At 42.9% G+C, this 21,482-nt stretch overlaps 1 protein-coding gene across 6 annotated transcripts in view; it reads right to left on the bottom strand.

Annotated features, from left to right (window-relative positions):
• The window catches only part of MAPK10 (mitogen-activated protein kinase 10), a 323,601-nt gene that overhangs the window by 92,953 nt on the left and 209,166 nt on the right, over positions 1–21,482 (bottom strand). Inside the window, exon 1 of one of the 6 annotated variants that reach the window (XM_061583115.1) lies at positions 10,422–10,465. The exons of the other annotated variants lie outside the window; for them this stretch is intronic. The gene's annotated coding sequence lies outside the window, so the exon portion shown is untranslated. Of the gene's footprint in view, positions 1–10,421; positions 10,466–21,482 lie in introns of those variants that run through there. 6 annotated transcript variants of the gene reach the window in all.

Here is a 21,482-nt window from a genome sequence, read left to right as displayed (position 1 = left end):
TTTACCTTCTAAGCAAATACTCTTTGTGACATGCTAACTGAGACCCAGACTACATAGTTTGTCACATAGTTTGCCCTTGCATGATTGATTTTTCTTTAATGAATAGTTGGCGTGGGGTGGGTGAGCTGAATCAGCACCGGGGGGGGGAGTCTTTAACCCTGCATCTCTGCCACAGTCATAGTTGGAATTACCTGCTCCCACTATGCCATCGTCACAATCTGGCTCCCTGTCCATGAAGGTTATTTGTTAAAGGGGAAAAATTGCCTGTGTAAGGGCAAACTGTGAGACAAACATTATATTTGGTTTGATTCTGAGTGTAATAAACCAACTTCCCATTTCCCTGGGCTATAGGAAGTTCCCTGGACAGTCTTGTTATTATGTGAGGTGAGAATAATGTACATTTATGGTGTTTCTATAATGTCTGCATATTTAACGGAAGGAGGAGGGGCAGATAAGCTTCCCTAAGAATTACTCGAGTCCCTGGATACTCCAATATGGGGTCCCACAGGGTTCAGTTCTGTCCCCCATGCTCTTTAATATCTATATGAAGCCGCTGGGCGAGGTCATTAGGAGATTTGGAGTGCGTTTCCAGCAATATGCTGATGATACGCAGCTCTACTTCTCCTTTTCATCTTCTTCAGGTGAGGCTGTTAATGTACTAAACCACTGCCTGGCCGCGATAATGGATTGACAAGACTGAGATGCTGTTGGTGGGGGGGCTCTCTGCCCAGATGGTTGATGTCCGACCTGCCCTAGATGGGGTTACACTCCCCCTAAAGGAGCAGGTCCGTAGTTTGGGGGTCTTATTAGATCCGCTCCTGTCACTGGAGGCTCAAGTAGCCTCGGTGGCACGGAATGCGTTCTACCAGCTTCGGCTGGTAGCCCAACTACGACCCTATCTGGATAGGGAGAACCTTGCCACAGTTATCCATGCTCTGGTAACCTCTAGATTGGACTACTGTAATGCACTCTACGTAGGGTTACCTCTGAAGACGGTTCGGAAACTTCAGCTGGTGCAGAATGCTGCGGCCAGAGTTCTTACTGGGACAAAAAAAATTGATCATATAACACCTGTCCTGGCCCAGCTGCACTGGCTACCAATATGTTTCCGGGCCAGATTCAAAGTGTTGGTTCTTACCTATAAAGCCCTTAACGGCATCGGACCACAATACCTGGCGGAACGCCTCTCCCGCTATGTACCTACCCGGTCGCTGCGCTCAACGTCGACGGCCCTTCTCCGTGTCCCAACGCATAGGGAGGCACGGAGAACGATAACTAGAGCTAGGGCCTTCTCAGTGGTGGCCCCCGAACTATGGAGCGCCTTCTTTGTTATCTTTTCGGCGCCAGGTAAAGACCTACCTCTTCGCCCAGGCATTTTAAAAATTTAAAAATTTGAATTTAAAATTGAAAATTTTTAATTATGTTTTATTGTGTATTGTATTTACATCCACTTGTATTTTAACCTGTTTTATTATGCTGTACACCGCCCTGGGAGCTTATTGCTATAGGGCGGTCTAAAAATGTAATAAAATAAATAAATAAATAAATTAACAATGGGAGAGCAGAAAAGCACTCATAAAGTTCTAATCCATAATCCATATGCTGAGAGAAATTAGTCTGGTTTACTAAGAGAAGAGTCTTCTCAGTGGTGGCTCCTGTTCTGTGGAACTCCCTTTCAAGGGAAACTATTAGATCCTTGAAGTTCCTTCTTTCCCCCAAAATCCAGCTACTCCTAATCTCTCTGCTTCTAAATTCAGTCTCACCAGAGGGCTTACCTGCTTTTGAACACAGTTTCTGGAAATGCATGAAAACCACAGGTTAGTTTAACAAAATTGGAAGGCTTCAGCTTCCACCTGCTACATGCCACAATTGCTTCAAGTCTTTAGATTTTTTGTAAAACAATATAATGCAGTAAAAATAGGGACTCTTACCTACTCTACAAAAGCACATCCAGGCTCCCACACACACACTTCATGGAAGATCCCATCATGATGAAAAGCACATGCTAGCTATGTGTAATCATTAATTTGTGTCAGGAAGGGAGGGAATGGGAGAATAAAGCACCTTTTAAAAACTGACAGCTATTTGCTAAAAACAGGGCTGGCGAAACTTTTCTGGTTGGCTGGTCAGATCCCAGCTTTCCCCACCCTCTGTGAGCCATTTTGTCAGGCGGGCAAGTCTTGCTTTCAGCACTGACTGAGCTCCCACTAACAGCACTAGGGGACTCACTTTAAGATCCCAATTGTTCCTTTGCAGCCACATCAGGTGTGGGATGGCTGGGGGAGGGAGAAAACAGCCTTGTGGGCCAAACTGGGACCCAGGCCTGGCCTAATTACACACAGGGGAGGCGGAGGTTCCCCACTCCTGGTTAAAAAACCTGTTTTGGTGTGTTTGTGTGTGAGAGAGATTAGGTTTTGCCTCTAGGTGGTGTTATTCAGAGCCTCAGTACAAAAAATCGGAACTATATTCAAGGCTAGCCGTCCTCAGAGTACATCCATTGAAGTTAATAGACATGACTAACTTAGGTTCAATAATTTGAATAAGTCCGCTCTGAGTAGAATTTAGTTGAATCCAACACTATGTACCATATTAATTCCTGGCAGGGAAGTCCCTACCAAGAATTAGACAAATTCATGGAGGATATGGCTCGCAATGGCTTCTAGCCATGATTGCTATGTTCTGCCTTCACGGTCAGAAGCAGTTGGCCTCTGAATACCTGTTGCTAGGAATCACAAGTGGGGAAAGTGCGGTTGCCCTCAGGTTCTGCTTGTAGGCTTCCCACAGGCATCTGGTTGGCCACTTCTTCTGTTTCTATGTCCTTATGTCCCAGAACATGGTAATAGATTTTCTGTATATCCTTTCCTGTTCCATCCCACTGGGTTCTATTATATTATTCCTCATGTTCAATATGTACGAGGCTCTCAGGTACATCATTCCAATGGAGTTTTACCTTTCCTTTTCTGAAGATTAAAGTCTAGTCCTTGCTCTAGTGGAAAACTAGTGTCCGGGCCCTAGGTTAGTTGACTTCCATATATTTTGGCCAGTTTACTGTGTAGCAAGTCTACTACAAGGTGTTTTTGTGATTTGGCCAACTTTTAATATTTTGATTATTGATTTATTGTATTTTATTATATCTTGTGTTGTATTGATATGCTGTTCACTGCTTTGGGGGCCAAAAAGTGTTATATAAGTAAACCAGAATGTGAGGAGAGGGAGTTGCCACGGTGCAGGAGAAGATGCCCTTCCATGCTGGTGAGCGTCCCGGAAAGAGAGAGGTACAGCTCATAAGCCGTGCATCAAGAGACGGAAGCGGGAGGATAAAAGAACCATGGGTGGGGCAGTGGGGTTCAGTCCTGAGGCTCACCAATTTAGAGAAATGCTGGAGAGAAGCGGAAAGAAATTGAGGGCAATGCAGCAGAGCAAGTGACCAGCAGCTCTGTACCATGCATTTAAAGCCCATCCAATGCTCAAGTAAAGCAGATGACTTCCCCCAAAGAATTCTGGGAACTGGGGTTTTCCCTTCACAGGGCTACAAGTTCCCAACCCCCTTAACAAACCACAGCTCCCAGGATTCTTTGGGGGAAGTCATGTGCTTTAAATGTGCATTGGATGGGCTTTAAGTGTATGGTGCTGGTTGAAGAAAGAGATGGGAGTGAAGAACAGTGTGCCAGGTAGTGATGGGCTGTTGGAAATGACAACACAGCTTGAAAGTTTGGAAATGGGAGAGAAAGAGCTGGCACGGGTACAAAGTGAGGAGTGGATGTGTGAAAGTCAGAAAGCTGAAGAGCCAAGAGGACAGGCTGAAAAGGTAGTGGCAAGTTCAGGAGTGTAGGGTCCCTTTATGATAATCACATCCATACCCCCTTCTAAGATTATACAACCTTCTAAGATTACAGAATAATCTGGCCAGGTTTGAATATTGCTTTGTACTTTTCTATCCTTGTTCACGCCTTTTCCCACAACAAGATGTCCCTAGCAGCCAATCAGAATGAAAGGGGAGTGTGTTAGCTACTGAAAAGAGTCTTCTCAGATGCTGACTCACCTTTCACCCTGATTGGCTCCAACAAGCAGCAAAGGACAAGGAAGCATGTTAGAAGACTCTTTTCAGTGGCCAACACACTACTCTTTCATGCTGATTAGCTCATAGGACGCTCGAGCCATAGGGACCCTGCTGAGACCTGGCTCCCAAAAAAGTAAGGGCATCTATGACCTCCCAAGACACTGGATTACACCCCTGGGAGTGGCTATAGAAAGGCAAACACGAGCGAAGGTGGACAGGAGGGAAATAAAGCAAAACAGCAGGAAACCAGGAGTCTGAAGTAAACTCAGGTGTGGAGGATAACTAGAGAGGAGAGAATGGAGAAAGCCTTATCCAACACAGGGTGTTAACTGCCCCAGTGGTGGGCCATAGACTAAGCACACCTAGAAATATTATAACAAAGGCGGCCCATAATGAAAAAGGACCTCTAGCAGGAAAGCCTGAAGGGTTCACCAAGGATCTCTGTTGTATAAAGAGACACAGGATTTCAGAGGACACGTGGAACTCAAAGAAGATGAATCCTCAGACATAATCCCTGGTGCCTGATCTTTCTAAATGGGAAATTCGAGGGATTGAACCTTCTTTATGTCAAAGGCTGTGCCCTGCCACTGAGCCATGGTCCCTCCCCAAGATTCCCCCCCCCTTCAGTTGATTCCTAATACTGAAACTGACTTTGCTTGCTTGAAAAGCACTAGGGCAGAGGAGCTGCACAGAGGTATGCCATTGGTGGGATGAGAGTTCAGTGTCCCCCACCAGCCTTATACCAGATCAAAACATTGGTCCATCTAGCTCAGTGTCATTTACACTGACTGGCAGAGGCTCTTCAGGATTTCAGGCAAGGGACATTGTCAGCTGTACCCGGAGATGCCGGGGATTGAACACTGAGCAACTGCCCTTCCCCATTTTGCCTGAACAAGCAGAATGGCTGCTGTCACTCCCCCCCCTCCCTCTCTACTATCCCACATTGGTTTGTGTTGCTTTTACTGCAATTTGCCTGCAGGCTGCTGCAGAAATCCTCTCTCTCACACATGTGGTCCAATAAACTGTCATTCATTCTCTCTCACACACCCAGATCCCTGCTGTTTGAGTACACAGCTCAAGACAAATATCAGAAACCAAATAACAAAGCCAATAGAAAACTGGTGGGAACCTCTAATGAAATCTGGCATCTCCTGCTGGCATCTTGGAAGATTTCCTTTCCCCTGCTTATAAATGGTTTTTTTTTTATCTCCACCACATAATCCAGAGAACACCTTGTCAATACTGCATCCAAATTAATACATAACATAATGTGTGTGGTTGTGTGTGTGCCTGTATCTATATAAATCTATATCCTTCATTTTTAAGTGTATTGTTTTGCTCAGGTCTCTGAGCAATAGTTATGTTACGTACTTAGGATAGGGATGGGTGAGAATTTCGATTCAATTTCCGTTTCAAACTAAATTTTATCAAATCCGCACTTTCCAAAACACTATGAGAACCAAAACACAGCCATCCTTCAAAATTTGCACTTATTTGAATTTTGCAATGCAGTTTGCCAACCAAACAGTGTTACAAACATGCATACATTAGGGGAAGTGAATAAAAATGAAAATATAAATGAAAGTGATGAGAAATGGCTTGCAAGAATGTGTACATTAGTCAAAACTCCCTACAAAAATGTGTTTATTAGGAGTAATTTGCACTATAAATGCTGGAAAATTTTCATGAGGATTTAAAAAAAAAAACCCACAAATTGCAGCAGAAATGTGGAGAACTGAATTTAAGATAGGAAAATGAGAAAGTGAGAGAACCAAAATTTACTATCCCTAACGAATCTTTCTATCCCTAATTTGGGGCAATGTTACATGAACTCTTATCATCATCATTATCGTAGCAACATCTGCGTAGATGAAACACAGCACTACACCTCTTCCTTCAAACCCACCTCAAAATTCACCTTTCCCATGAAGCCTTTGGCTACCCCACTGTGCTTGTACCTGAAATAAACACATATCCTTCCCCTGTTTACCTCTACCTACATCTCTCTCATTTTTTATTTTATCTAACCTGTGTCAAATTTTTGATTGGGAGTTCCTCGGGACAGGGGCCTGTGTACACTCATCTTATTTGCACATTGACAGTAAGAAAGAATGGATGAAGCAACTGTACTTCTCAAAATAGATTCTTAATATAATCTTGTGACTCACAGTATTAGTTGATTAGGATTTATGAAATAATCTGCCTTCCCATATGTTATGTTTCCAAACTAGCTAACCAAATCATTGTGTCGAAATGGATTTTCTGTGGTTATGCTGCTTTGTTTTTGCCTTCTCTGAGGCAGGATGCCAGAGCTAGTTGACTCCCCACGCCCAGTAAAAAGGTGTCATTTTCATTTAGGCAATATATGAAATCTTTGGGATCTTTGTTCTAAACAGGATTTCACAGTCAGCTTCATCACTTGGAGACTATGCATAGTGGCTGGGAAGTGTACAAAAGAACCCAGGGATGGGGAAACTAGGGCCAGATGTTGTTGGACTCCAACTCCTGTCATCCCTGACCATTGGACATGCTAGCTGGGGATGATGGGAACTGGGAGTCTTAACATCTGCAGGGCCACAGTTACTCTATCCCTGAAATAACCTCTTTGCTGTCCATCTGTGGATATCCTCCATAACTTTATGTGATGCGCACAAATGATGGTGTTTATTCTTCATTCATCTTACACTGGCCACATCTGGTCCATCTAGGCTAATATTATGAACTCTCCCTGGCAGTGGCTCTCCAGGTTCCCATCCATGCAACCTAAAATCCTTCACCTGAGGTGCCAGGAACTGAATTTGAGAGCTTCAACATGGAACACAGATTCTCCCACAGAGCTATGCCCCCCCTTATTTGGTGATAGATGTCCCCATCTTGCCATGGCATGGGATGTATCAGTTAGGGCCACATCCACACCATACATTCAAAGCACTATTGTACCACTTTAACAGTCATGGCTTCCCCCAAAGAATCCTGGGAACTGAAGTTTGTTAAGCATTATTAGGAGCTACAGCTCTCACAAAGGTTTATCAGTTCTTCCCAAGGTACTCTGTAGTATGATATTGCTTTAAATGTATCATGCAGATGTGGCCTAGGAATCATCACAAACAAGAATTCTCCCATGGTCACTAAATGCTGAAATTGTTAGGTGAGTAGATTCTTACTGTGTCATCATCATATGCTGAACTCTGTATGGATCCATGCAACCCACTCTTTCGTATGTATCCATTTTAAAGATGAATGCAAGAGACAACCATCAAAAGCTTCATGCAATTATCCCATAAAAATGAGTAGCTGGCCTGCCCACAGATACCTGTGTGAGACTCCTATTCTATGCATGCTTATTTAAGAGCAAGTCCCACTGAATTCAATGGGACTTCTATATAGATATGCAGAGAATGGCCCTGCTAAGCATCCATGGCACATTCAACAGCTCAAAAGACAACAGAAAACCAACTCTCTTCCACCTGCCTGTCTTCCAAACCTCTGCTTATCTGGAGGCATTCCTACATGTAATCCTATACCGCTTTATTCAGAAATAAGCCCCACTGTGTTCAATGATGTTTCCTTCCAGGTAAGTGTAGATAGGATTGCAGCCCTACTCATCACAGGAGACCAGGCAAGTAACTATTTACAAGCCTGGTGAAAGGGAATTAGAAAACTTGAAAATACAGCTTACAGATAAAACTGTGTAACCATTCTCTGGAAGAATAACTGCAGATACTCTTGCTAAACTATGACTTTATCCTAGTACCTATACAGCTGTGCATTTTTTTAACAACAGCTTTAAATCAGCCACAGCTTTATCATAAAAGCTACAGCTTTACTGTGATACACACTGTAAAAATATTATTTAAGTTTACTACAAAACACTAGCAGTTAGGGTCACTAAAAATGCTGTAAATAAACTGGTAGCTAATAAATTGTGTTTATGGTTGGCTCAGAGAGGCAGTGTTAGCTTACAATTTTTTTAAAAAAAATCAACAACGGTAAATAACTATTGAAATGGCCTGTTTTAATGGAGGCAAAGACTGCTTTCAGCTAAACACCTAACGTACCAAACCCACAACAAATGAAGTATGTACAGTATATATACAGTAGGGCCCCGCTTTCCAGTGTTCTGCTAATATGGCAGTTTTCAGTTAGAGTAAGGCCCCACTCATACAGCGCTTGTTCCGCTTTTACGGCATTTTTCTGGCATCGGGCACCATTTTATTGACAGAGTTCCGCTTTTCGGTGGGTTTCACTTTTAGGCGTGGGTCTGGAACGTAACCCACCATATGAGTGGGTCTCTACTGTACACATTATCGCCCTTTAACAATGTGCAAGGAGCTAATTTCACTGGGAGGAGAGAAACTGAGCTATGCTAGTTTTATAGAACAAATGTTGTAGGAATCAAAGTAGATCGCTTGAAGGGCAAACACAAAAGGCCACAATGCAAACCCAGCTGAGGGATCTCCAGCTTGCCAGCCATGATGAAAGTTACAGACCAACATCATAACCTTAGTTACACAATGCTTAGGTTTACTTCAGGTGTGGCTCTCCAGATGTTGCTGAACTACAACTCCCATCATCCCTGGCCATTGCCCTTGCTTGCTGGAGCTGATGTGAGATGTAGTTGAGCAACATCTGGTGGGCCAAAGGCTCCCCCCACCTGATTTAGTTAGATAATTCTGCAGGTCAGTAGTAGACCCAAAGGGTTGTAGCCAATTATGTTTTTCTCAGAGTAGACCAATTGAAATTAATAGATCTAGTGGGTTGGATTCAACTAAGTCCTGCTCAGAGTAGACTTACTGAAATTAATGAACCTAAGTTAGTCATGTCTATTAACTTCAGTGGTTTTGCTCCGAGTATGACTAACATAGGAAATATCCAGAAGCTTTCTCTACGGAAGGTCACCATTTCAACTCCCCCTTTCATTCACCAGTTAAAGGTTTCCTATAGGAGGGTTGAGGAAGACTTCTGCCTGAAGCCATGGAGAGACATGACTAATCAGGTGATATAATAATCAATATAATCAATAATCAATATAAGGCAGGTTTGTGTGTTCATATTTTGGATGGCATGAACCTTGTAAGGGGTGGCCCTAATATTAGGTAGAGTGAGGCACCTACCTCAGGTGGTAGATACTGAGGAACAGGATGAAGTGTTAAGCTGTTGGAGAGCACAGCTGTGTGTGGCTTGCAGCCTGCTCTGCACCCCCTACGCTAGCCTGCTGTCCTAAGGCGTGGTGAAGGCCAATGTCTCATGACCAGTGTTAAAGATTTAAGTATAATGGCTTCTAGGGAGGGGTGAAATTATCAGTTTTGGTATCTCTTAAGGTTAATTACATTTCCTTACCAGTTTGATTTTTTAAAGAAAGTCCTCATGGAAATTCATCAGCTAATTAATCCTAATATACATATGTTTGCATGTAATTTTGTCTAATATACACATTCCTGTAAAGCTATTTTCTCTAATATAATGCATTCTATAATGTTATTTTTCCTAGAGCACTGGGATCAGTTTGCTCACCCCAACATAGGAAGAAGGAGATAGTGATTACAGGGCTAGAGGTTAAGGTGAGAAAGAATGAGAGAGCCCTAGGTTAATCGATTACCATCATATTTGGGCTACTTCACTGAACAGGTAGGTCATTATCAGGTATTTTGTGGTTTTGCTATCTTGTATTGTTTTGATGATGTATTTATTTACATCTTTATTGCATTTTTACTTTATTGTTTCATAGAATAGTAGAGTTGGAAGGGGCCTATAAGGCCATCGAGTTTCATTGTATTAATATGCTCTTCACCACTTTGGAGGGCTATGAGCAAAAAAAAGAGCACAGTATGTAAATTAAAAAAATGATTGTCATAATTACTGGTTTCAGTTCTGTGAGCCCCCACTGTCTGACCTGATGCACTCCAAATGTGGGTTTGCCATCTCCACATGAGCAAAGTCTCCATCAATTTAATAAAGTGGCCTTATAGGCCCCTTCCAACTCTACTATTCTATGATTCCATGAACTTTAGGCAAAATATTTAGCCTCAAAAGTACAGATGTAGCTCAACAACTGATCTCAAGGTATACAATAAGGTCCCACTTCTGAAGAGAATGCAGCGGTTCATTTGAGGAGAGGCCACCTGGGACCCTTGCAAAGTGCCTTGGGCTCCTTGGAGGAAGATTAAGATTAATTATACTGTATATACTAAAAAACCATTGTTCTCTGCAAGACCCATGAAAGCCATGCTGTGATCCCACCCTGGTCATGGCTTCTGTATATTTTGCTGAGAAAAGCAGCTGCACCTACAGCCTTCCCAACTGATGCAAGTCACATGTATTTTGTTACTGTATTCAGGTATCTTTCAAAAATATCACTCACTTCAATGTTGCTGTTGTCACCAAAAAACTCTTTTAAGCATCCCCTGCAAACTCCTCAGATATTGGTGTCCAAGTAGGTACCACCAAATTCATGTCAAATTTCACTTAGAGCTGCACATTTGAGTTGATGACTCAACTAGCATAATTAATTAAAAACCTTCCAGGTTGTATTCAGCTAAGTCCTGCTCAAAATACACCAACTGAAATGAATGAACCTAATTTAGTCATATCTATTAACTTCAATGGATCTACTCTGAGTAGGAATAACACTGAATACCATTCTCTAATTGGTTAAAAATGTGCTTCTGATTAATGAGGTAGTGGATTTCTTTTGTTAAAAAAAGACATACACATATTTACAAAACATCAAAAGGCGGCAGTTGTCATAGGAGAAGTGCAGAGATTAAACACTGCAGTCATTGCAGCTGCTTTTAAGATCTGATGTTTTCATGATGATGACCAGTATGTAATTTCGTAACAGGCTCATGTTGGAGCTCAGAGGATCAGGTGTTCATCTGCTCTTCAATCAGCACATACATACCTGTAACCCCTTGAAATGGCGGCTTCAGGATTTGCAATGAAGCCACCCTGCTGTCTGTAACACAGTCATCATGTCTTTTTTTATTGCCTATGCAGCTGCTTCTAGGATTAAATAAACCTATCTCTGGTCCTTTTTAGGGATTTTACAAAGATTACAGGGTCAGGCTGGGCCTTGATATACAGCATGAAAATGGATGGTGCACTATAACTTCAGCCTCCTTAACTGCAATGTAGGGATTAAGTCATACTCAGCTAACTTCAATACTGTTTCAATAGTACTGAGAAATAACAGGGAACTGTCAGTATGCTCAAGAGAACCCCAACATTTGCAGAAAAAGAAAAATATTTATGGGGAAAAAATCTAAGGGGCACCCCTTTCCAAAAAACAGTGGACTAACCTATGAGGATGAAGCATACTCAGCGGCCACAGAATGCTAAGTGTCTGTTGCAGGGGGAAAAGGGAACTGGGGTGGGGGGAAAGAGAGGGACAGGGAGAGGGAGGGAGGGAGAGAGGGAGAGGGGAATGGATAGAGCATCCTGAAAGAAGATATGGCTGGATGGAACACTGAACAGGAGCGCTCTACACTACAAAAAGGTATTGGAGGTCTCACTTATAATTACTACTACAAGTCATTTATAACTGGCTAATATTGCTTATTTTTTTGTTATTTGCAATGGACAGCTTGATCCCCAACTTAAGTTATGCTGAGCCAGAAGGGCCCAATTAAGATCCTTGGTAATGCTATGTGGTCACTTGCAGGAATGCGTGAGGTTACTGATGAGTTCATCACCTCCTCGCGGAGATTTCATAGAGACTCCAACTATATGACTGGGTGCTTTACTGTGTGTCTCCTACATAGAGCTGCTGTAATTGGTAAAATCATGAGATAGGTATGATCTGGTATGATCCCTTTTTCAAGCCATAGCAACCACAGAAATTGAAGTGGCTGATGCCTGGAAGCACTAACGCATACAATCAGTGCTCCCATATTATCCCTGCTAGGCTACAAGCCTGCCAGTGGCACTACTTTCTCCTGCAAATGATGGTGTGGGAGCTCCTCTCTGTCCATGTTCAGCTTACAATTGAAAACAGTTTTAGGATCAGAGAGCTGGGGAGAACTCAAATGTCATATAGTCCAGCTCCTGGCCAATGCAGGAAATCTGCTACTACAGCATCTCTGATAGGTGGCCATTCAGCCTCTTCTTTAAAATCTCTGATAAAGGAGAGTCCAAAACCGTCCAAGGCAATCTGTTCCAATGTCACATAGGTCATGCCATCAGGAAGTTCTCCCTAATGTTTAGTCAAAATCCACTTTCTTATAAGTCTAGAGGGAAGTGCACTGATCACAAGATCTGATTTGGACCCTGATTCAACACTTCAGAAAACAGTGTGATGTAGTCCAAAGCACTTTAGATACTACCTGTTTTGGTTTTGGTCCCAATTTGGAAAAATGAAGCTTCATGCCTCACCCATTCGCTATTATGGGGAAATTTTTAAAAGCCCTTTTTCCCCCTTTTGACAGAATCGGATGAAGTTTTCAGGTATACCAGCCCTTTCTGAGAGGATAAAGTCTGCCAGATTACAGACAAATAGGTTCAGGGTTTTGGTGTATGTGTGCTGGGCACCTTTAAAAAAATTAAACTACCTATAAGTGGAGTTTTTTGGCAGAAATTGATAAAATTTTGCAGGCATGGCAGTCTCTTCTCATGGGATGGATTGTGCCAATTTTAAATGATAGTGTCACTGGCGTTTCTGGCAAGGGTAGCACTTACAGTTCTGGAATAGTTAAAGGTTCACTTAATTTCCCCAGTTGCTTTGTGGACAATTTTCATGAAAATAACATACATTACAGAGAAGCCCCTGGGTGAGAAAACTGCCCAGTTTCAGAAGGATAGAGTCATGCATTTTGTGCTATGTTCCTTTAAACTTTTTGGTGAAAAACTAAATAGGATTTGCTTCCTTCCCTATGGTTTGGTTAGCAATGATTTTAGTATGAAACCGGCAAACATTGTTGAGGTGCCCTTAGGAAAGTAACCTGTAAAATTTCAGAATGATAGATGCAGGGGCTAAGGAGTTAAGACTGATTAAAAAATAGCTTCAGACTTCTATTCTGCTTCATTGGCATCAAAAGTCACAGAAACTAAGTGCAAAGCTGATTTGGCAGAAGTGGATGTGTGAGTTTGTGGCAGAGGCAAAAGGACTTGAATATTCAGAATTTTCCAGGCAAACCTGACTAGCAGAACTAGAAAAGAACACATAACAGACAATAACAAGGTAATACAATACTTCAGCATACCTCCTACAAAGCACTGTGATTAGAGAATCCTGATAAAATTATCCTCCCTGATTAGAAGGAAAATCTGTCAGTCACTTTCTCCCTTTGCTGGCATTTTCCTTATATTTTCTTTTGGGAGAAATTGTTTTTGCAGGCACACTGTCTGCAGTGTTTTTTAATGTCTTAATATCTGAAGCATCCCACACAGCTTCAGAGGCCCTGCTTCAGTTTGGGCACTTCACAGAGATCCTGCTCCAGCTGGTACAAGCCTGAAATCTACTCAAAGCAGCCTCCTTTGGTCCAGAATTTGGGATTTGTCTAAATCTGCTACACACCCCTAACGTGTCTGAATCTTCTACACACCCCTAATTTGAACCCTTTAGTTTGGATCCTACCCTTTATAGCAACAGAAACCAAATTTGCTCCCTCTGTGTGACAGCCCTTCAAATATTTGAAGATGGCTATCACATTGCCTCTTAACTGTCTCTTCTCCAGGCTATGTACCCAAACTCCTTCAACCTTTCCTCACAGAACAATAGTGATAGCACATAAACAAACAGGAATTTGTGAACTACCAAAACAAACAGGAATTTGTGAACTACCAAAACAAACAAAAAAAACTTTACCATGTTCAAACTTTATTGTAAAATGTGGTAATTTGAATGCTGAAGTATACTTTGCCAATTAATACTGTAAAAACTGTTAACTTCAATGCAATATTGATATCAAATATACATTCTCATTCTCATATATATGCATAGTAGTCAACATTAAAATGTTGCATTGATCTTCCCACTAATTCAGTGGTGGAACAGTCTGAAGAGGAGAACTTTAAAAGTAGTTTGTGGCTGATTTGTTTTGCCACAAATCATTTACTGAAAATTTTGGAAGCGCTATAATGTTTATTTACCTGGACAAGGTTTTCCAACCTTTGAAGATATAGGACCACCTGAAACATGGGACACACCTTTAATTCCCTCCCCCTTCTCTCTCTCTATGCCATAAGTTCTTTCTGTGAATTCCTCTCAAGAATAATTTAATTGGGCCCCTAGGCTTTGATGGAGTTTGAATCTCAGGACTGAATCTAGGCTTTTGGCCCTGTTTTTTCCAAGTGGCATACAGCCTCACACTGTTGCATATCAATAGTGGGAGATGACATAGCAGAGAGAAGATTTTTCATGTGGATTGTGATTAAACATTTGGTGCTGGCATCTGCTTTCTATTTGGTAAGGAGCTGTCAGCAGTGGAGTTTTGACAGATAGATCCCAAGTTATATATTCAAAATGATAATAGGACAGGCACGATTCAAACAGATTGGAAAGGGTCTTAAGCTTTGAAGGCATTCTTGCAAAAAAAAAATCACTTTTCTAATTTCAGCCACAATACATTGCTACAAACACAAAGAAAACTGGAAACTGATCAGAAAGTGGCAGGCTAGCTTGGCAAAGAATTTAGTCCCTGCTACATCCAGCTTCATCAATACCAATAACAAATACCTATAAAACAGAGTGTCAGCCAGCCTTGCCCCTCTTCCAAGATACTCCACTCCATCCCCCCTCCTGGGTTTTCCATTTTTCTGTGAGGCAGCACTCCATGCCCCAAAGCAAGCTCTGTCCTCTGTTGGCTGGTTTTGTGCTTCCCCTCCTCTCCCCCCCCACCCCGCTTAAGGCTTTTTCTTTTAAAAACTTTTTTTGTACTTCCCCCAAACCTGCTGACGCATGCCTCTTCTGCAAGGATTTTGACATTTTGGCTCCATAAGGATCCACACTTGGACAATAATAAATAATAATAAATTTAATTTTTGTGTTGCCTATCTGGCCGAAAACACTCTAGGCGACGTACAACATTAAAGTTCAACAATACAATATAAATACATAATAAAATACAGTGCAGTCAACAATAATCATTTTAAAAGCAGCAGTACAAAACAGTTTAGGGCCATCAATAGACAGTTTTAAAACAATATAAAAAAATTAGCCCACCCCGGGGATCCCAAAGGCCTGTCCAAAGAGCCATGTTTTCAAGGCTCGGCGAAATGTATCTAGGGAAGGGGCATGGCGAAGATCGAACGGGAGGGAGTTCCAGAGAGTGGGGGCCGCCACTGAAAATGCCCTCTCTCTAGTCCCCACCAACCTAGCTGTTTTCGTTGGTGGGACGGAGAGAAGGCCCTGTGTGGCTGATCTGGTTGGGCGGCTTAGTTGGTGGTACTGGAGGTGCTCCTTCAGGTAAACTGGGCCGAGACCGTATAGGGATTTAAAGGTTAAGACCAACACCTTGAATTGGGCCCGGAAAACAACTGGAAGCCAGTGTAGATGAATTAACACCGGCGTGATGTGATCACGGCGGCGGCTGTTTGTAAGCAGGCGTGCCGCCGCATTCTGCACCAGTTGTAGTTTCCGGACCGTTTTCAAGGGTAACCCCACGTAGAGCGCATTGCAGTAGTCTAATCGAGAGGTGACCAGGGCATGTACCACCAGTGGGAGCTGATGAATAGGGAGGTAGGGTTGCAACCTCCGTATGAGGTGTAGTTGATACCAAGCTGCCCGGCTCACTGCCGAAATCTGAGCCTCCATGGACAGCTTGGAATCAAGAACAACCCCGAGGCTGCGGACCTGATCCTTCAGGGGTAATCTTACCCCATTAAGACTCAGGTCAGCAACACCCAACTTTCCCCTGTCACCCACAAGTAGCACCTCGGTCTTATCAGGATTGAGCTTCAGCCTGTTTCTTCCCATCCATCCGCTCACGGATTCCAAGCACTTGGACAAGGACTCTGCAGCCAACTCCGGTGAAGATTTAAAGGAGAGATAGAGCTGCGTGTCATCAGCATATTGGTGACACCGCAGCCCAAAACTCCTGATGATAGCTCCCAGCGGTTTTACATAGATGTTAAATAGCATGGGAGAGAGGATAGAACCCTGTGGCACTCCACAAGTGAGGGGCCAAGGGTCTGAAACCTCATCTCCCAATGCTACCTGTTGATGCCTGTCGGAGAGAAAGGAACGGAACCACTGTAAAACAGTGCCTCCTATTCCCAATCCCTCCAGGCGATCTAACAGGATACCGTGGTCGACGGTATCAAAAGCCGCTGAGAGATCCAGGAGGACAAGAAAGGTGAATTCTCCCCTATCTAGTGCCCTCCTCATATCATCTACCAGAGCGACCAAGGCTGTTTCAGTACCATGTCCAGTCCTGAAACCCGATTGGTATGGATCTAAATAATCCATTTCATCCAAGTGTGCTGACAACTGGTTAGCCACCACTCGCTCAATGACCTTGCCCAAAAATGGCAAATTCGAAATGGGGTGAAAGTTGTTCAAAACTTGGGGATCCAAGGAGGACTTTTTTAGAATGGGTTTTATAATTGCCTCCTTGAGGGCCGGTGGCATTACACCCTCCTTCAAGGATGCATTTACCACCGCCCTAATCCCTTCGCCCAATTTCTCCTTGCAGTTCATAAGGAACCATGATGGGCAGGGATCAGTCAGACAGGTGGTAGGCTTCACCGTTGAAAGTACCTTGTCCACATCCTCAGAAGGAAGAGGCCGAAACCAATCCCACCGAACCGGATTACAACTGGTCAACTCTGGATCCTCTACTGCATCCACAGCGTACGGAATCGAGTTCTTCAGATGTTCGATTTTACCGGCAAAGTGCCTAGCCAATTTGTCACAGGAAGCCTTTGAATGCTCCAAGGGTTCCTGAGCGACTGGACCGACCAGGCTTCGGACCACTTGGAACAGCTTCCTGGGACAGCACTCTGCGGATACAATAGAGACAGCAAAGAAATCTTTCTTTGTTGCCTTTATTGCCACCTGGTAGGCAGCTGTTGCTGCTCTAACCTGTGTTCGAGCATCTTCAGAGCGGGATTTCCGCCACCGGCGTTCTAGTCGTCTCACCTCCTGTCTCAGACTACGCAACCAAGGTGTATACCACGGTGCTGTCTGAGTTCTGTTCAGAGGGAGAGGACGTTTCGAAGCCACCCGGTCTAATGCCCTGGTGATTCCCTTGTTCCACTCTGTCACCAGGGTTTCGACCGGACGACCTTCAGCAGGTTCCAAATCCCCAAGCGCAGTCAGGAATCCATCCGGATCCATCAGGCGCCTGGGGCGGACCATTCTAATAGGTCCTTTACCCCTGCGGAGGGTGTGTGGCATCGAGAAGTCAAAATTCACCAGATAGTGATCTGACCATGACACGGGGGTAAAAGAAAAAGCCCCCAACTTCAGAACACTCCCCACCACTCCCAGGACAAATACAAGGTCGAGAGCATGACCGGCTACATGGGTGGGCTCAGTATTACTAAGGTGCAGTTCCCAGGAAGCCATGGTTTCCAGGAAATCCCGAGGGGCTCCAGTGAGAGTGGTCTCAGCGTGTACGTTAAAATCCCCCAGTACTAAAAGTTCTGGGGTCAACGTTCGCACATCCGAGACCACTTCCAGCACCTCGGTCAGGGAGTCTGCCGTGCAGCGGGGCGGGCGGTACACAAGCAGTATCCCCAGACTGCCCTTCGGGCCCAACCTCCAGTACATGCAATCAACAAACTTGGTCCTTGGGAGCGGAGGCCTGGTGAACATCAAGGACTCCCGATAGATGACAATGAGTTCGCTATTAGAATATAGCAGGGAAAGGGAACCTGTGGCCCTCCAGATATTGTTGGACTCCAGCTCCCATCAGCCCCAGTCAGCATGGCTAAAGGTCAGGAATGATGGGGACTGTAATCCAGCAATATCTGGAGGGCCACAGGTTCCCCCATCCCTGCTATATAGACTGCCACAAAATCTCTGTTATTTGGATCATGTTAAAGTATAAGCCCAAATACAACGAAACTGAGATTTTTTCAGCAGCATCTCTTAAACGCACACAGTTATCAAACCAGTTTGGCCAACAGGTCTTTGGAATAGCTCGTATACAAAATGGCAAGTTGACACTGAAATCCAGGAAATCCAGAAGGGTTTGTGCTTACAGCAGGAATGGGAGAAGGAAGGAGAGTTCACACACATTGTTGGGTAGAAGGCAAATTACAACATTTATTGAGCAGTCAGCAAATAGGATGGCTGATTTTTAATGATGGGCATCTCGGCACAGTGGACATAAGTTGATAAATGGCATGGAGGAAAAGGGTGAACTTAAGAGACACCCTCTGCTGTCCAAACGCCAGCCACCCGAGGCTGCTTTTCATTAAAAAGAAAGAAACTCTTAGAAGAAAGACAAGCAACTGAATGTCACACCTAGTTTGGCCCTAATTAAGAAATAAATAACTGACCATGGCATGTTTGATCAACCAAGAGCTTGTTTAATAACTTATCTTTAGCTTGTGAACACTTAGTCAGGAATTTTTTGTCTTTATACTTTAAATGAAATAATGTTTGTCATTGAGTGTAACAAAGGATTGATTGAATTCTAAGTACTTTTTTATTTACTTTTAAGTCTTGCATATCCATTAGAGCACCTCCGCCCCCAACAAATCTGAGATGCTGTTTCCTGTATAAATCCTGGTTCACAGAAGTGTTCAACAGAGCCATTTCAAGCAAATACATCCTGGCTTTCAACATGGTATAGGTACTAGTACTGCAGATACAGCAGCCACAACATAATGAAGATGGATGTTCATCTTTCAAGCAACAACATCAATAAGCAAGTAATTTTGTGCGGCATCTCAGGAAAGGCCAAACTACTTATATATGTAAAAGCCAGGAGTAACAGAAGCATGTCTTTTAAAAGTATTGATAGCTGTCATTGCAATGTGTGCAGGGGAGGGGCAATTTTGAGTGGGACCAGACTGCCGGACCAGGGACTTTAACCTTTGTCCCTGCACCATTTTCTAGTCTCCTGCTCTTTCAAAATAGCTGCTGCTTGCCTTGTGGAGCACAACCACCTACATGAAAACTAGGGATGGAAAGATCTATCAATTTCAGTTCTCTTGGTTTCTCATTTTTCCAATCTTAAATGCAGTCCTCCTAATTTCTGCAGCAATTCTTTATGATAACAGTTATTATTGAACTGCAGCAGAGAACCCTTGTTCTGAATAATGACTGTTACAGAATTCTGGCAACAGAAAAGTGAAACTTGTTTTAATGTCAGAAAACAGACAGCATTCAGCTGTGCAAAAGCAAGATTACCACTGAGTGGAAACAACCTTGTTTTATTTCACTTCCCCCCACCCTTTGCTTAGTTACAAAATGGCAAGGGGTAAAACACCAGGGCATCCCATATCCTCTAAAAAAGCACCCTTAATTCTAAAATGTCCCAAATAGTTCATATTTACTATAATTATTAGACAATTTAAGTGACGATCGCTGGAAACCTTTTTTTTTTAAAAGAGCCAGTGTGATTTTGTCATACGACTGGATTGCTTCATTGGAGAGCCTGAGCTTTAAACCGTGTTTGATATATGCTTAGCTGATATGAACAGCAGGGTTGTAGCAAACAGAAAATGGACTGCCAAACATACCTGATAGGTTCCAACAGCAGCCTCACATTATTGTGTTACTGCTGGCTAGTCATGCATAGACAAACAGAAAAATAAATTGGGCTGAAATTCTGGATGCCTAAACTAATATGAATAGAGACAGGGCCACTGGAACATCTGTATTGTACTGCAGAAGGAAGGAAGGTTGAGGGTAGCATGATGCTATCATTAAAAAAGGGTGCAAGGAAGAGAGGATCAGCCACTCTGTACAGCCTGTTATGTCTTGCTCCCCATCAATTAAGCAAGAAGAATTCTGGAATCAGTTTACTCAACACTGAACTTTCCAAAATAATTTAAGTTTTGCTTCAGATTCAATACAATAGTATTTTATTACTATGTTGTATTCTGGATGTTGTTTGGTTCTCGTATTGTTTGTGTGTTTTTGTTTTTTTTGAGTTATTATATTTATTGTATTTATATATTGTGCCTGCTTTTACCTTTTATGTACACCGCCCAGAGAGCCTTCGGGCTTAGGGCGGTATATAAATTAAATAAAATAAATAAATAAAATCTAACCTATAATTAGAGATGTGTTTAATATGGGCCCCTCGTAGATTGGCATTTTATTGTGGATGTATTCTGCAACATATTCTCAACACAACAATAATACATTCATGGTGGATTTATCCTGCGTTAGCTTGTTCTGCAATGCTTACCAACTGCTACCATATTACTGCCATCCAGAGGGGACATAGTGCAACAAAAGCAGGACAAAAATAAACTAGAACATTTGTGGTAGAAAAAGTTACAGGATTTCAGCAGGAAGCTATGGGATATGCACTGACTGGAAATGAAGTAGTGTGCATATTTGCAGGTGCAAACAGTATTGAAAATGGGATTGCACGTGACAGCCCCGACACCATCATGAGCAGAAACCATCATGTAGGCATAATAAAAAGGACATCTGCAGGGGCCCTATGTTAGAGAACAAACTAATGAAGGCAGGGGAGAAACAATCTATGTTGACAGAATGGCCAAATCCTGAGCCAAGCCAGGAAAATTAGTACGCCTGCTCCAGGGCTTTCCTTCCAAGCTGGGCATGTGGCAGGGAAGCAGAAGATATTTGGATCCAGCAGGTCCAAATCTCCCCTGATCTATCCCCAACACATCCTAGGAAAGCCCCCGTTTTGCCCTCTCTGTCACTGGAATACCAAAGGCAAAGGGGCAATGGTGCTATGGTGTATCCAAGGTTCTTGGATGATAAAGAATACAGAATTAACAGAGGGAGTTTCCCACAAAAAGATGTGACAAAAACCACTAGTTTAAATAGCTTTTCAAAAGGATTTAAGACATTCCTGGCAGAACTATCTGACAACAACTTTGGTGCATGCCTATGTGCAAAACTCAGCAAAACGTAGCTTGAAACTCACATTCAGCTTGCAACTCAAACAAGTTAAATTACTTTTCCTTTTGTCACGATTTAGGTGCATCGTGCAACGGCTGCAAGGATGGAAAATTATTTTTGCAGAGATTGTGTTCCCTAAATGCTACATTTCACAGAGCTGCGTCCTGATGCCAAATATTTCTGTTTCCCAGCAAAAAAAAAAGAGTATGAAACATTAGAGTATAAATTCGAAATATGTGCCAACTTCCTTTAATCCTTGATAGCATCAGCAACAGCTGGGAAAGAGGCTTTAGCAAATGAAGGGAAGATTTGTCAAATAATTACATGCCAACCTCTTCCTTTTATTGCTCTACAAGTCACAGTCTGAAAAGGTCCAACAATAATTCTTATTTCGTGTTTGTATAAAGACAAGCCTTTATCCTGTCCTGG

Source organism: Rhineura floridana, chromosome 9 (assembly GCF_030035675.1).
Source record: "Rhineura floridana isolate rRhiFlo1 chromosome 9, rRhiFlo1.hap2, whole genome shotgun sequence".
Classification (NCBI taxonomy): Eukaryota; Metazoa; Chordata; class Lepidosauria; order Squamata; family Rhineuridae; genus Rhineura; species Rhineura floridana.
Note: the sequence above shows the minus strand (reverse complement) of the source record. Positions and strands in the feature narration are given on the sequence as shown.